This window comes from Apis laboriosa, unplaced genomic scaffold, assembly GCF_014066325.1.
Source record: "Apis laboriosa isolate Shangri-la unplaced genomic scaffold, ASM1406632v1 scaffold26_cov146, whole genome shotgun sequence".
NCBI classification, from domain to species: Eukaryota; Metazoa; Arthropoda; class Insecta; order Hymenoptera; family Apidae; genus Apis; species Apis laboriosa.
The window spans coordinates 3509028-3522631 of record NW_025222592.1 but is presented as its reverse complement, the minus strand read 5'-3'; the positions used below and the strand labels follow the sequence as shown (position 1 = coordinate 3522631).

Below are 13604 nucleotides of genomic sequence, written 5' to 3'. Positions count from 1 at the left end.
TATCGCGTTTCAACGATCGTGATAACTTTCTCGCTAAAACTTATCGCCGAAGTTTCGAGCAACGAGTTTCAAAGTTTCAAAACGTATGCTTGTAAAATTAATCATTGTGGATCTCGAAGATTGCTAATAAACTTACAGTTGAATTTATAATATTACTCTGCAACAAAGGTAGCTCGCCATTCTTTTAGAAAAATTGTTGATAAATTTTTTTTTTATATCGTAAACAAAAGAAAAAAATTTTTTTTAAAAAAAATTCTAGCTTTAAAAAGTAAAAAAAAAAAAATTTTGTGATGAAAAAAATTATCTGAAATTAATTATAACACTTAATTTTTATAGGATTAAAGATTTTCAAATGTTTCACGAAGAGTACCGAAAAATATTTTTCAAACTCTAATGTAAAATATTTTCAAAAATCTCATAAATAACTTTCTCACTTTTTCAATTTCAATCTCTAATAAAAAAATCTTCAATACAAAACATTTTCCTCAAAAATCACGTTGAGGTTAACTCTCTAGCGTTTTCAACTTTATTTTCTTCAATTAAAAGTACAAAAATATCCCCCAGATACTAGTTCGAAACGAAAAAATTCCTAAAACTAACATTCATAAGGATGATAAACGCACGAAATCGCAAACGGTTTGAAACACATTCTAAATTCATGAAATAAAGATACGAAAGAAATATTCAAAGTGCACAAAGTGGAAACGTTCAAAGGGAGGTTTTTCATAAAATATTCAATAGGTTAAGTGGTAGCGGTAGCAAAGAGAAATAACAATTTCTAACCGTCTATCAGAGACGATGGGGGAACGTTAGTGGAATTGTTAGTTGTAGATGTGTAGGAGATATGGCCCTCTTGTTTTCGAGAGACACATTTGGTTATTAAACGACCGGAACCGTCGTTTTCAAACGTCGACAACAACAGTGGCGTTGCATTGTCCCTAGCATTGCACACAGGCGCATCGTGATTTAAGTTCGGTCGTAATTCGCTTGCTTTTCCGGTGCTTCGTTCAAAACTTTCCGGGTCGTACCCGGTTGGAATTCTGTTCGTGAAATGAAAGAGCTTTTTACGTTTCTGCCTTTCCCCAGACATGAATTGAACCATTGTATTTCGATTTTGTAAGGATTTCAGTTTTCTTCCATTTCTTTGCTCCCTCTTTCGAAAGAATCGAGACGTGGAGAGTGGAAGAGAGGAATCTGAGATTTCTGAACTTTCTTTTGAATCCGTCCTGTTCGAGGAATGTATAATTTTAAATCTGCGTCGTTTTAAAAATATATAGGTTATGTTTAGATTTAAAGTTAGATTATAGGTTAGATTTAATTATGTTTGACAACTTATTTTATTTATCTTTTTTATAAGTTCATGTAAATATCATTAGGTTATTATGTAATTTGTAGGTTATGTTTGATGATGTATTATAATGAATTGAAATATTTCAGTTTGTTTTCTCTTTTTCAGATTGATTTATTATGATATCAATTTTAAATCGTTTGACAAATTTTTAGGTTAGGTTTAATTATGCTTGACAACTTATTTTATTTATCTTTCTTTTCGAGTTTTATTTCATAGACTGAAATATTTTAGATATTGTAGGAGTATATAACGAAATTTCTGCATCCGTGTTGATTGGAGACTTCACGGTATTGGTTTGATCCATTTCTATTTGTATTAAGAACTACCTACAACCCGTAACTTTTGAAATTATCCATGAATATTCTATAGAAACTCAAACGACCGAACTTTAAATCAACTATATGAGTAAAACTTGTACAAACACGAAATTATCATAAAATATGTTTAAATGAATGAAACCTTAAATGAAACGAACCAATTATTATTTTATAAACAGTTGTACACTTAATCAACGGAATAATAATATTAGTTTAACCTCCGTCAATTTAACAAACATTCAAATAAACTAATCGGGAACAAACGTCCAAATTCTCCAAAATTGTTCCAGCCACTTCCAGCCACGACACATTTCTATAATACAATTATCGATTTTATAATACAAATCGTGGGCCAGATTAGAAGTTAGTGAATGCTCGTTAATGGAACGATCGAACAGTTTACGAATAATTTTATTTTAATCGAACGATTCTTTATTTAAAACTCACTCTCCCACTCTGACCCACCTCTCGAAATTACCAGTTCAAAATCTCGGTCCAACGCCTCGATTTCTCGAGTGTTTATCGATTCGAAGAACACGAGAGAGATAGATAGATAGATAAATAGGTAGATAAATAGATAGATAGATAGATAGATAGATAGATAAACAGAGAAAGAGAGAGAGAGAGAGAGAGAGAGAGAGAGAGAGAGAGAGAGATCACCGGTGCGAGTATTGGGATTTAAATAGCGATGATGCACCTTGGAATGCGGCAGAGACGACACCAATGAGCTCTGCCAACGTCGAGGTTGTTCACCTGTCGCGGTTATTTTAATTATTCTCTCATCGATCAGAAATTTGACAACTAGATTTGACAGTTGAGTTATGTTTCGATGAGAATGGAAGCAAGTTTGATCATTTCTTCGGTGAAAAAGCTCGAATTTTAACGTAGAAAGTTGAAACTTTACGTATAGAGACGATCATTGCTCGATGGGTTGCTCGATGACAGGCAGCTAACTTTTACATTTTTGTGCCTTATAATATAATGATTAAATTTCAAGATTCGATTTACATATGGTTGTGGTTATATGGATTATTTCTTCCAATGAGAAATTTAACTAAGTTTCGAAGATTTCTTCGATGAAAAAGCTCGGATTTTAATAGAAAGATTGTTTAGTTTAGAAAGTTTGTTGCTCGGCGGGTTGCTCGACGACAGGCAGCTAACTTTCGCATTTCTGTTTTTCACGATTTTCCATATATTAATTTGATCTAATTTGATGGATATGCATGTGATTTGAATTTCGACAAGTGTGAAACGTTTGGATTCAAAGGGATTGTGTATTCTGAAAAAATTTCAACGAGATGGAAGATAAATCTTAACTTTTTTCATCCTCACTCGTTATAATTTCACGTAATTTAATTTAATTTAAATTGCAAATGAAGAATCTTTTCAATGCATTACTTCAAAAAATTTATAATTTTGCGGTTATATTATTATCTCTCTTAGAATATGGATATTTTATCTAAGAGAGATTCGATTCACGATCATAAGAGATTATTCATTCAAACTCTTAATAAGAAAATAATTCGATGAGATTAAAAAAAAAAAAAAAAAAAAGAAATGAAACGTTCGTTAAATCTTATAATATGAAATAACTGTATCGCTTTTAAACTGTTCGAAAAAGGAATCAGGTCGATTACATAGGGAAGAATCTTAGGACAGATAAATTGAAAAAGAAAATCCGTGGAAGTTTTGAAGTGATAGCTGGATCGCAATGATGCTTAAGGGACTAATTAATTAGGAGTTTTAATTAACCAACGCCTGGTAATTGAACGTAATTAGCTGCTGACATGCAGCCAGACTCGGGAAAACGGTATTATAAATAGTTTGTCGGAGTTCCCTATGAAATTCCCTGTAAAGAAGCAATTATACTCGTTTCAAATCCTGTAAAATGATGATTGCATTGATTGATTTAGCAATTGCTTCCGAAAATTTACGATTGTAATTACATAGAGAGAAAAATATATATTCAGATTATTTGTACCTTCAAAATTTTCGATAAAATTGAACAAACTTTTCTCGAATTACTCAAAATTACCTCTCTAATAATTATCCATTTATCATACAAGTTTTTAAAAATTTAAAAATCTTTTTCAATGTATGTAAAATTTATTTTTTCTAATTATTCTCTAGCAAATAAATTTCGAATATCAAAGATTAAATTTAACTTATATCCAGAGAATATAAAATTAAATTCTTCTCAAATAGGTACATTCAATCTCTCTCTCTCTCTCTTTATACTTACTTTCTCGAATTAAAAACTTGGAAAAAACTCGGTTGCCAAAAGTATTTTCTTAAAACTTAAAAAAAGAAAAAAAAAACTAAAAATTTACGAACAACAGGGAGACAGAAGTTCAGAGAATACAAACCAGATGTTTCTCCAGATGTTTCGCGGCAATTAACGAAATGAAAATTGTCATTGTGACAATGATACAATTTTCAACAGAAGAAAACCACTTTCGGATGGGATGGGGAGGGCAAGGATCGATACTCGAAATCCCTGCCCGATTTTCCACAACTCGAATGACTCGCAATTTTTCTCTGCCTTCCTCCATTGTTTCAGGCAATGTTTGAACCTGTCCTCGAAAAATTACGGGACGACACAATTGCGGTAATCAGGGGGGAATTTCACGGACAATGGTTGACGGGAACACGGCCGGATAATTATCTTCCTCGAACGCAATTCCGAATTCCATGGATTTAATTGCCGGTTACTATGTTTTTCGTTGAATTTTTTTTTTTTTTATTTCACCTTCTCCGATTTCTCCTTTTTTAAATTCAATTACGTTTAATTGATTAATTGTTGCTTACACTTACAGGAGAATTAATGAATTTATTCTCGTGAAAAAGATAAATTGTGAGTAAGAAATTTGAGTTTGAATTGAGAATTGATATTTATTAAATTTAATTATCTTTTATGGCAATTGGATATTTGAATTTTTATTTTATCCTTTCGAAAGAGGAATTTGTATTTTGAAATAAATAAAAAGAAATTCGAAAGTTGGTATTGGGATTAATTGTAATTTGAGGATAGATAATTTATTAATTATTGTGCTATGATGAAAAATTTAAACGAAAAAAGTTATAAACCAGCCTCACGTCAACGCCCTCAAATCTTTCATTCCTTCGCTTCTCGACCATCGAAAGTATCAGTAAATAAAAAATTTGAATTTGAATTGAAAATTGATATTTATTAAATTTAATTATCTTTTATGATCGACATTATTGAATTTTTATTTTATCCTATCGAAAGAGGAATTTATATTTTGAAATAAAGTTTTTCGAAAAAAAGTTGATGTTGCGATTAATTTGAGGATGGAATAGTTCATTAATTCTTGTGCTATGATGAAAAATTTAAAAAAGTTATTTAAGGAAACTCGAGTCTTTCATTCCACCGTTTCTCGGCCATCGAAAGGATCGTTTTAATTTTTTCGAAAACAGGGTGGAACGCGACTCATCCGCGGGGACAAAACGTTGGTAAATATTTGCCGACGGCACAATGGCGGACAGAGGGGTGGTGGACGCGAACGAGGGCACGCTCCACGATGGATTCCAATTCGTTGGTTAATTTTAATATACAAAGAGCGAGTCGATTCGTAACGAAAAACGAATTAGCGCCGCCATTTCCACCCTCGGTCTCGGCCGATGATCATTTTTTGTATTTATATTTCGTTCTGTCCTCGAATCTTTTAGGTCGTCGTGCATCGTTGAAAAAACTAGAGAAGGGGACGGAGATCGGTTCAGAGATCGGCGAATACAACTTTTGCCTCGTCCTTCCTCGTTTGTTTTTCTTTTCTCTTTCTCCTTTTTTTTTTTTTGTCTCATCGATTATCGATACCGAAAAATGGTCGCTCCTTTTTGAACATAATATTTTCGATTCGTATAGATTCAAAGAAAGATTGTTATATATTTATTTTCCTCGTAGAGAATTTTCATTGAGCGAGTATCAGTACTTAATTTAAAAATTAGTAAATTTGTATCTCGTTTAGCTCTTTTTATCCTTTCAATTTTTTATTCTTAATTCACCTTCCAATTTTCCAAAAATTGTATCATCTCATCCCTTATAAATAAGAATTTATAATATATAATTTTAAAACTTTCGATAAAATTTTTATTTCGCGTCCTCCTCGATTTATTCTATATATATCTCACTCTCTCTAAAAAGTGGAATTTAATTTATTGCCAATTTTCCAAAGTGCCATTAACACACCATCATCCACGCCGCTCTTTCGAAGAGAGCAAAGCGAATAATTGCCATTTCTCCAAAACTTGTTCTACAACGCTCTGCTTAGTCAGCCACGATGATCTACTTGCACGTAAATTTAGACCCTCCATCACCATCAAATCCCTCACCCTCGCGCAGGAACGTTATTTTAGCGCGACATTTGCCATTTCGTCGGCGACGCTCCAAGCCTCCTTTCACGAAACCTCTGCTCGAACCTTCCCGAATGAACGGCGAGAAATAAGAGTATGGCGAGGCCATAATTGATATAGAATCCATTGTCAATGGACAACTCTCTTTCTTGGAAGATGGAGGATTTATGGTTGGACGTTTGACATAGAAATCTTCCTTCTTTTCTTCCTTGGTAGAGTTATTTTGGGGAAGGATATTTTTTTTCGAAAGAAAATTATTATTTTTTTTGATCGATCGTGTTAAAGATTTATTTACTTATCGTAGAATTTAATAATGTATAATATAATTATGATATGACAAATGGTGAAGGAAACAGGATTGAAAATTTAGAACAAGAATGAAATTTAATAGGAAAATAATAAATTTAAAGCGATGAAGCGAAAAAGAAAGTAGTAGAAATTGAGATAATAAAGTGAGATAGAATCTGAAATAGAAAAAAATAAAACTTATCCCGTAGAATTTCATAGATCTCCCTAATAATTTGTCAAACAAATAACGAAATCATTCGAATCAACAAAAGGGGAAAAAAGTTAATTTCCATAAAACTAAATCTTAAAGCACAATTTTCCCAAAATATTTTTCACCCAACTTACTATTCCACGCACTTCCTCTTCAATCGAATCGAATCGTGTTTCGAATCGAACATTCGCTATACCCAAGCGTGGATGGATAATAAATTCGTATAAATCGAATATTAATCACCGTTTTTCCTTTTTTTTTTTTTTNNNTTTTTTTTTTTTTTTTTTCAATCGTTTCGAATAGGCGCGATTTTATCGATACTCTCTCTCTCTCTCTTTTTCCCCTCCGCATTCAATGGCGGAAGGGGTGGAAAAAGCGGCGGCCATGTTTTGAAATTTTCCTCCCCCCTCCTCTTTCCGATTATTTCGAGGAGGGGCAGACATGTTTCCATGTGTGCGTGTATTGGAAATTTTCATTTCAGATCGTTCCTTTGACTCTTACGGTTTATGAATGGCCGCCATCCCTTATGAAAACATAGATGGATGCAAACGTGTTAGCTAATCGATATTTAGGTATCTCGTTATGTAACTTGTTAATTAAACTTGCTAGTAATTGTGGGGAAGACGCGGTTCAAAGCATTGGAAATGTTATTCATTTTCGATTTATTGCTGAATTTTTTTCCTTCCCTTCCCCTCCCCCCTTTCGTATTTCGCGTGGAAGAGAGATGACAATTTGAATAATTTTTAATAATAATTGATAAAAATGATAATTGAATAATTTTATTTCACTTTTTGATTCGTGAAGGTTGCAAACAGTTTTTATTTCCATTCAGTGTTTTTGGAAAATAACACTTTTTTTTGGTTGTGACGAGGGAAATGTTCATTTAACGTTAAACGTTATAGGGATTAATTTGATTAATTTTAATCTAATTTAACATTTATAGATTTACAATTTACAATTTACAAGCGAGGAATGCGTTCACCTACGCATTATAATTTGCCATTTGGATCGTTTAACGATGAAGAACACCCACAATGTAATTTGTCATTTACTGCGATATAAACCACCCACCGTCTAACCTCTAATTCCTATTATATCGAAACGATTAAATCTAAAGTATCAAAATATCGACAATCAAAAAGTTTTATTCGTTTACTCTCTCTCTCTCTCAAATCAATATCCCTCTTTATCGAAAATTCAAAATTCACTCGAAATAAATTAAAACTCGTGTTACTCGATGTTATATAATAGCATTGTTCCAAATATCTTTTATCAAATATCAAAAATATCCAATCATATCCAAGAATTCAAATGTATATATATATATACCATTCATCCTGTCATTAAATCAATTACACTTCGTATCAAAAATATAACCTTAAACATCCTCCATTTTATCGAAAATCGTGTTTAATTCCGTTCTAATCGATCACATTTCGTAATTTAAATATACTCGCCCCGTCGACGCAAGTCGTCCTTTTAATCAACCTATATTTCACAAACGAGAAGGAATTCCAAAAATACGCACGAATACGTATTGCCCGTATTCGTATCGAAAACTGCGGAGGCCGAAAAGGTCGTGGCTCGGTTCGTTATCCTACGCCGTGTTTATCCGTGGCGGCCGATCTGTCCCGCCGTCGATAAAACCCCTTGACAGTGGCGGCCGATGGCAGTCGGACGCCGGCCGTCGTTGCGAGCGGATATGCCGAGGCTCGTCCCATTTCCGCTTAACCGCGTACCCGATTCGAACAACCTCGAGGATCCTCGAATCGATCGTCGATCCATCGCGAACAATCGTGAATATGTACACGCGCTGCCCTTCGTTCGATCGTTATAGGTGGAAATTTTCCAGGTGAACAGTTTTCCAAGTTTTGTGACTTTTTCTTTCTTCTTCTTTTTATAATATATATATATATATATATATATATATGTATATATATTTTTTCGAATGATTTGAAAAGTGTGTATCCATTATTGAATCCATTGTATAATTATATATTTGTTGTATATTTGAAGTGAATTTAATAATATCAATCGAGTTATGCGCGAGGAGGAATTGCAAGTGACAAAAAAAGGAGAAAAAAGGAATAAAATTGAAGTAGGGGAGAAAAAGGTTAAATTACGTATGTAATGTATCATACGTTAAACTAAACGATGTATATTTAATTGTATCGATTTAGGGTTAAACAAACACGTGAATTTGTAATTTTTTAATTTACACGATTAATTTTTAATCAAGATTAAAAGTAATTTTTCAATAATTTAAGTAATAAAAATTTACAAGTGAGACAAATTAAATTATAGTCGAATGGATAATTTATACAATCGAATGACGAACCCATTGATCACTACAGATGCAGAAGCATGTGTAGTGGAAGACGCCAAATAAAATCGAAATAAAAATTTTCCGGCAACTGTTTATCAAAAATTGAATCTAACCAACCGTTCTACGTTCTACGTTTCTGTATTTCGAATTTCTTTTTCGCGAATTTGAAAAATCGATGATGGAATTTTCACGTTTCCCGTTTCCACGAGATAAATATGACCGATCGCGACTTTTCCCCTGCAATTTGTCGTAAAAACAAAGGTTTATCAGTCTCGAAAACACTTGTTTGTTATATTTGTGTTTTGTTTCTTTCTATATATAGGAGACTGTCTCCTCGAGCGGGGCATTAACGAACGTAAACGTGGTTAAGCGTGTGTGTCAACGACGATAAAGCGAGAGGTGGAAATTGTGATCGGTGCTGGAGAGTTTTTCTTCCCCTCCCCTCTTTTTTTTTCGATATATCGAGCCGGAAATTTGACGGAAAATTTGGAGATGGAAGAAGAAGTTTCTTGGGATTAGATTTCGAGAGAAAAATTTCGATGAATTTCGAATTGAAATTTTTCAGATTTTGATTTAATAATAGGATGAATTTCAAGAAAATTTATCCAAAATTCGTAAAATTCTTCTTCGATAATAAATAAATTCAAATCAAAGTAGAATTCCATTAATGAAATATTTACTTGTTAACGAATTCACCGGAAGTTTTCAAACTAAAATACTAATTAAAATTAGAATTATCCAGGATCCATTTGATACTCACCTCTCCAAACTCATACACTCGTTATTGAACAATCGAAAGGAAACATTCCACGATCCACGATCGTGATCCTCGAGGTTCCTTCCGAGTGGAGTAAATCACGAAAAAGAAAAGAAGAAGAAGAAAAAAGAAAAATAAACGGTGTCGAGTGAGAATCAGGTACTTAAGCGGCCATTTCGGGGATACGGAGCAAGTGGTGTGCAAGTTAACCAGGTTGGATCCAACTGGGTGGTAATTAGAGGTGTAATTTCGATCTTTCGACGAAGGGAATCCGGCGGGGGAAGGAAGGCGGAGATCGTCCACGGTGAGTCGTAATTTCATTTTTTCCGAACCGCGCTAATGAGTTTTTAAAGCAGGCGAAACCGAGTTTAACGCCGTTTAATTCTTCCCTCACCCTTTGTTCCTCGGTCGAGGGCGCGCGTTAAACTCTTTTATCCCGAGGAAACAACTCGAGGAAAATCGTCCCTCCGACGGCTGTGTCTCGTTCCCCTTATTTCGTTGCTTTCTTTTTTTCTTTTCCTTTTTTTTTTTTTGAATAATTATCAAGCTTTGAGAATCTCGTTACTCGCCACTAGTAGTAGTTTCTTTCTTCGATCCAATTTAACTTTCGTAAATATAATAAATCTCCTCTTCGAAGTCCTCTTGCGTACAAGTCTCGAAGTTTCGAATGAATGAGAAAAAAAAAAAATGAAAAATTTTAATTTTCAATGGTTCGGAAAATACTGTGCGATAAAATCGATCGATCTATATCTTGAATTTGAGTATTCTTTTTTTTTTTTTTTTTTTTTCACACGTAGATTTTGAAGAGAGTAGTTCAGGGATGGATGCATTCAAAGTTCGAAATTTGATTAAAGCGAAAAGAAAATTCGTTTGAATATTAAGAAGTAATAGTGTATAATAAAGTCTTTCTTTCAAACTTTGTCGTTTGACATGAGTTATAGCTTGTACGAATTACATGGGATAATTCTCCTAACTTTTTCACGAGTTTCGAAACTTTCGAAACGGTTTGCGGAAAAAAAGAGAAGTCTTCGATTAAAACTTCAACCTTGATCTTCATTAAGAAAAATAGGGAAATTTGATTTGACTTTGATTGAATTAATTTTCGTAGGGAAAAAAATTGCAAATTGCAAATCGTTTCGTAATACGAGGCATATAAAGGGTTTATAAAATGTATATATAAATACATTGAAATATATATATACACGTGACAGACACTGCGAATAAATCTTCTTCCACCAGCTATTGTCGACGAGAATTAAACAAAGGAGAAAGAATCTTGTTCCTTGCGTCTTTTACTTATTTTTGGACGTGGAGAGGACGCCGAGATCTTTATTTTTACGAGCATACACGATATGAATCACCGCGTACTTTGTTTCACTTTTCCATTTAATTTTATCACCTTGTTATACCACCATTCACCGTTGTACACAATAACGAAAATTTCTGAATGAATAACGATATTGTATTAACGAGACGAAGATGGAATAAATAAACGGGAATAAATTCTGTTGCGCGAACAGATTAATAAAATTTCGTTTTAAACTGGTTAAACGGGAGGTCAGTGAACCGCGTTGCGAGAGGTGGTAAATTGGCAATAAATTGGGGAAACGGGGGATGCGATTAATTCTCGATTAATTATTATTAATCAACGTTTCGAGTTGGAGAAAAGAGAAACAAGGAAAAAAGAAGCGGAGGGAAGGAGGTGGAAAATTTTCTCGATCGTAATGGTGGCGCTGAGATATTGAAATTTGAAAATTCGTTACGATTCGATCGTTTCTATCTCATTAAAATCCATGTTGCTGCGTGAACGAGAAAGGACGGTTGTGAATGTTCCAGTCGAATATTTTCAGCCGCTCATTAAAGCCCCTCTCTATTCGGTGGAAAAATACACACAGAGATGTCTGATCTGCGGAGATGAGAAAATTTTGGTTGAATTCTTTCCTTCCTCTCTTTACAGAGAGTTGGGTAATGGAGAAAGTGGATTGAGAAGAGTATAGGGAATTAAATTATATATCTACCTTTGTGACGCTGTGCGTAATTAACTGCTTTTAAGTTTCTTTTATTTTGTGTGGTTTATGTAATAATTATTATACAATTTTAAGTTTATTTTGTTTAGTTTGTTTAAAAGGGTTGTAGATCTGCAGAATTATAGGATAAATTGAAATTAATTATAAATTTGAGATTTTATAATTTATAGAATTTTAAAGGTTGTAAAATTGCAAAGGTTTCTTTTATTTATGATTTGTGTAGTAAATATTACAATTTTAAGTTTATTTTGTTTAGTTTGTTTAAAAGGGTTGTAGATCTGCAGAATTATAGGATAAATTGAAATTAATTATAAATTTGAGATTTTATAATTTATAGAATTTTAAAGCTTATAAGATTGCAAATTTCTTTTATTTATGATTTGTGTAGTAAATATTACACAATTTTGAGTTTATAGAGTTAGTTTATAGTTTAAAAGGGTTATAGATATGCAGAATTATAGAATAAATTGAATTTAGATAACTATAAGTTTGAGATTTTATAATTCATAGAATTTAAAAGCTTATAAGATTGCAAATTTCTTTTATTTATGATTTGTGTAGTAAATATTACAGAATTTTGAGTTTATAGAGTTAGTTTATAGTTTAAAAAGTTGTAGATCTGCAGAATTATAGAATAAATTGAACTTAGACAACTATAAATTTGAGATTTTATAATTTATAGAATTTTAAAGGTTGTAAGATTGTAAAGGTTTCTCTTATTTATGATTTGTGTAGTAAATATTACAATTTTGAGTTTATAGAGTTAGTTTACAGTTTAAAAAGTTGTAGATCTGCAGAATTATAGGATAAATTGAACTTAGACAACTATAAATTTGAGATTTTATAATTTATAGAATTTTAAAGGTTGTAAGATTGCAAAGGTTTCTTTTATTTATGATTTGTGTAATAAATATTATACAATTTTGAGTTTATAGAATTAGTTTATAGTTTAAAAGGTTGTAGATTTGCAAAATATAGGATAAACTTAGGTAATTATAAATTTAAGATTTTATAATTTATAGAATTTTAAAGGTTGTAAGATTGTAAAGGTTTCTCTTATTTGTGTAGTAAATATTATACAATTTTGAGTTTATAGAATTAGTCTGTAGTTTAAAAAGGTTATAGAATTATAGGATAAGTTGAACTTAGGTAATTATAAATTTGAAATTTTATAATTTGTAGAATTTAAAAGGTCACAAGATTGAAAAAGTTTCTTTTATTTATGGTTTATGTAGTAATTATTACACAATTTAATAGTTTATAAAATTAGTTTGTAGTTTAAAAAGATTGCAAAAGTTAAGAATTATAAAGTTTAAGATATTATTGTAAAATTATGAAATTATAGGATTATATAATCGTGTTATGGAAGTTATAAGTTGTGGAAAAATTACGAATAAACTTAAGAATCTTATGAAATTATGAAGTTATAAATTTTATATTCAAGTTATGCTCATAAAATTTCTTCTTGGATATCATTATAATATTAATTTGCTATCATACAGTTTCTTTCTGCTCGTTACATACACTTCTTATATACATTCTTTCTCTTTTATCGTAAAGTAAAATATAATTGAAACGCTAAGAGGGGAAAAAAAGTGGTGCAGGTGACAAAATCTGTAACTCGAGAAGAGAGAGCTCTTAAAAGGAGAGCTGGTTTCTCGCTTCATTCCTTTTGCTTTTAAGCAAATTCTTTTGAAAAGTACGGTGAATGGCTCATTCACCATCTCTTATTCCAACTTCTTCATCGCCAATAATTTCCAACGTTTTTTGGCCATTCTCTTCGAATATCCGCAGTTTCGCGGATTATTCCTCCATCGAAACTAGATTGTACATCTTCGCCAGTGATTTTCTTTTTCTTTTCTCGAAACGAATTAAGAAATTGCTCAAGTTTTGTAACAAAAGCAATTTTGTTCGATACAAGCAATTTTAATTACTAATTCTCGTTAGAAGTATAAA

The 13604-nt window shown here is 32.0% G+C and overlaps 1 protein-coding gene across 1 annotated transcript in view; it reads left to right on the top strand.

Moving 5' to 3' along the window:
- Positions 1 to 9828: 9828 nt before the first annotated feature.
- The window catches only part of LOC122714008 (octopamine receptor Oamb), a 118397-nt gene continuing 114621 nt past the window's right edge, over positions 9829 to 13604 (top strand). The window contains exon 1 of the mRNA XM_043934975.1: positions 9829 to 9925. The gene's annotated coding sequence lies outside the window, so the exon portion shown is untranslated. The remainder of the gene's footprint in view (positions 9926 to 13604) is intronic.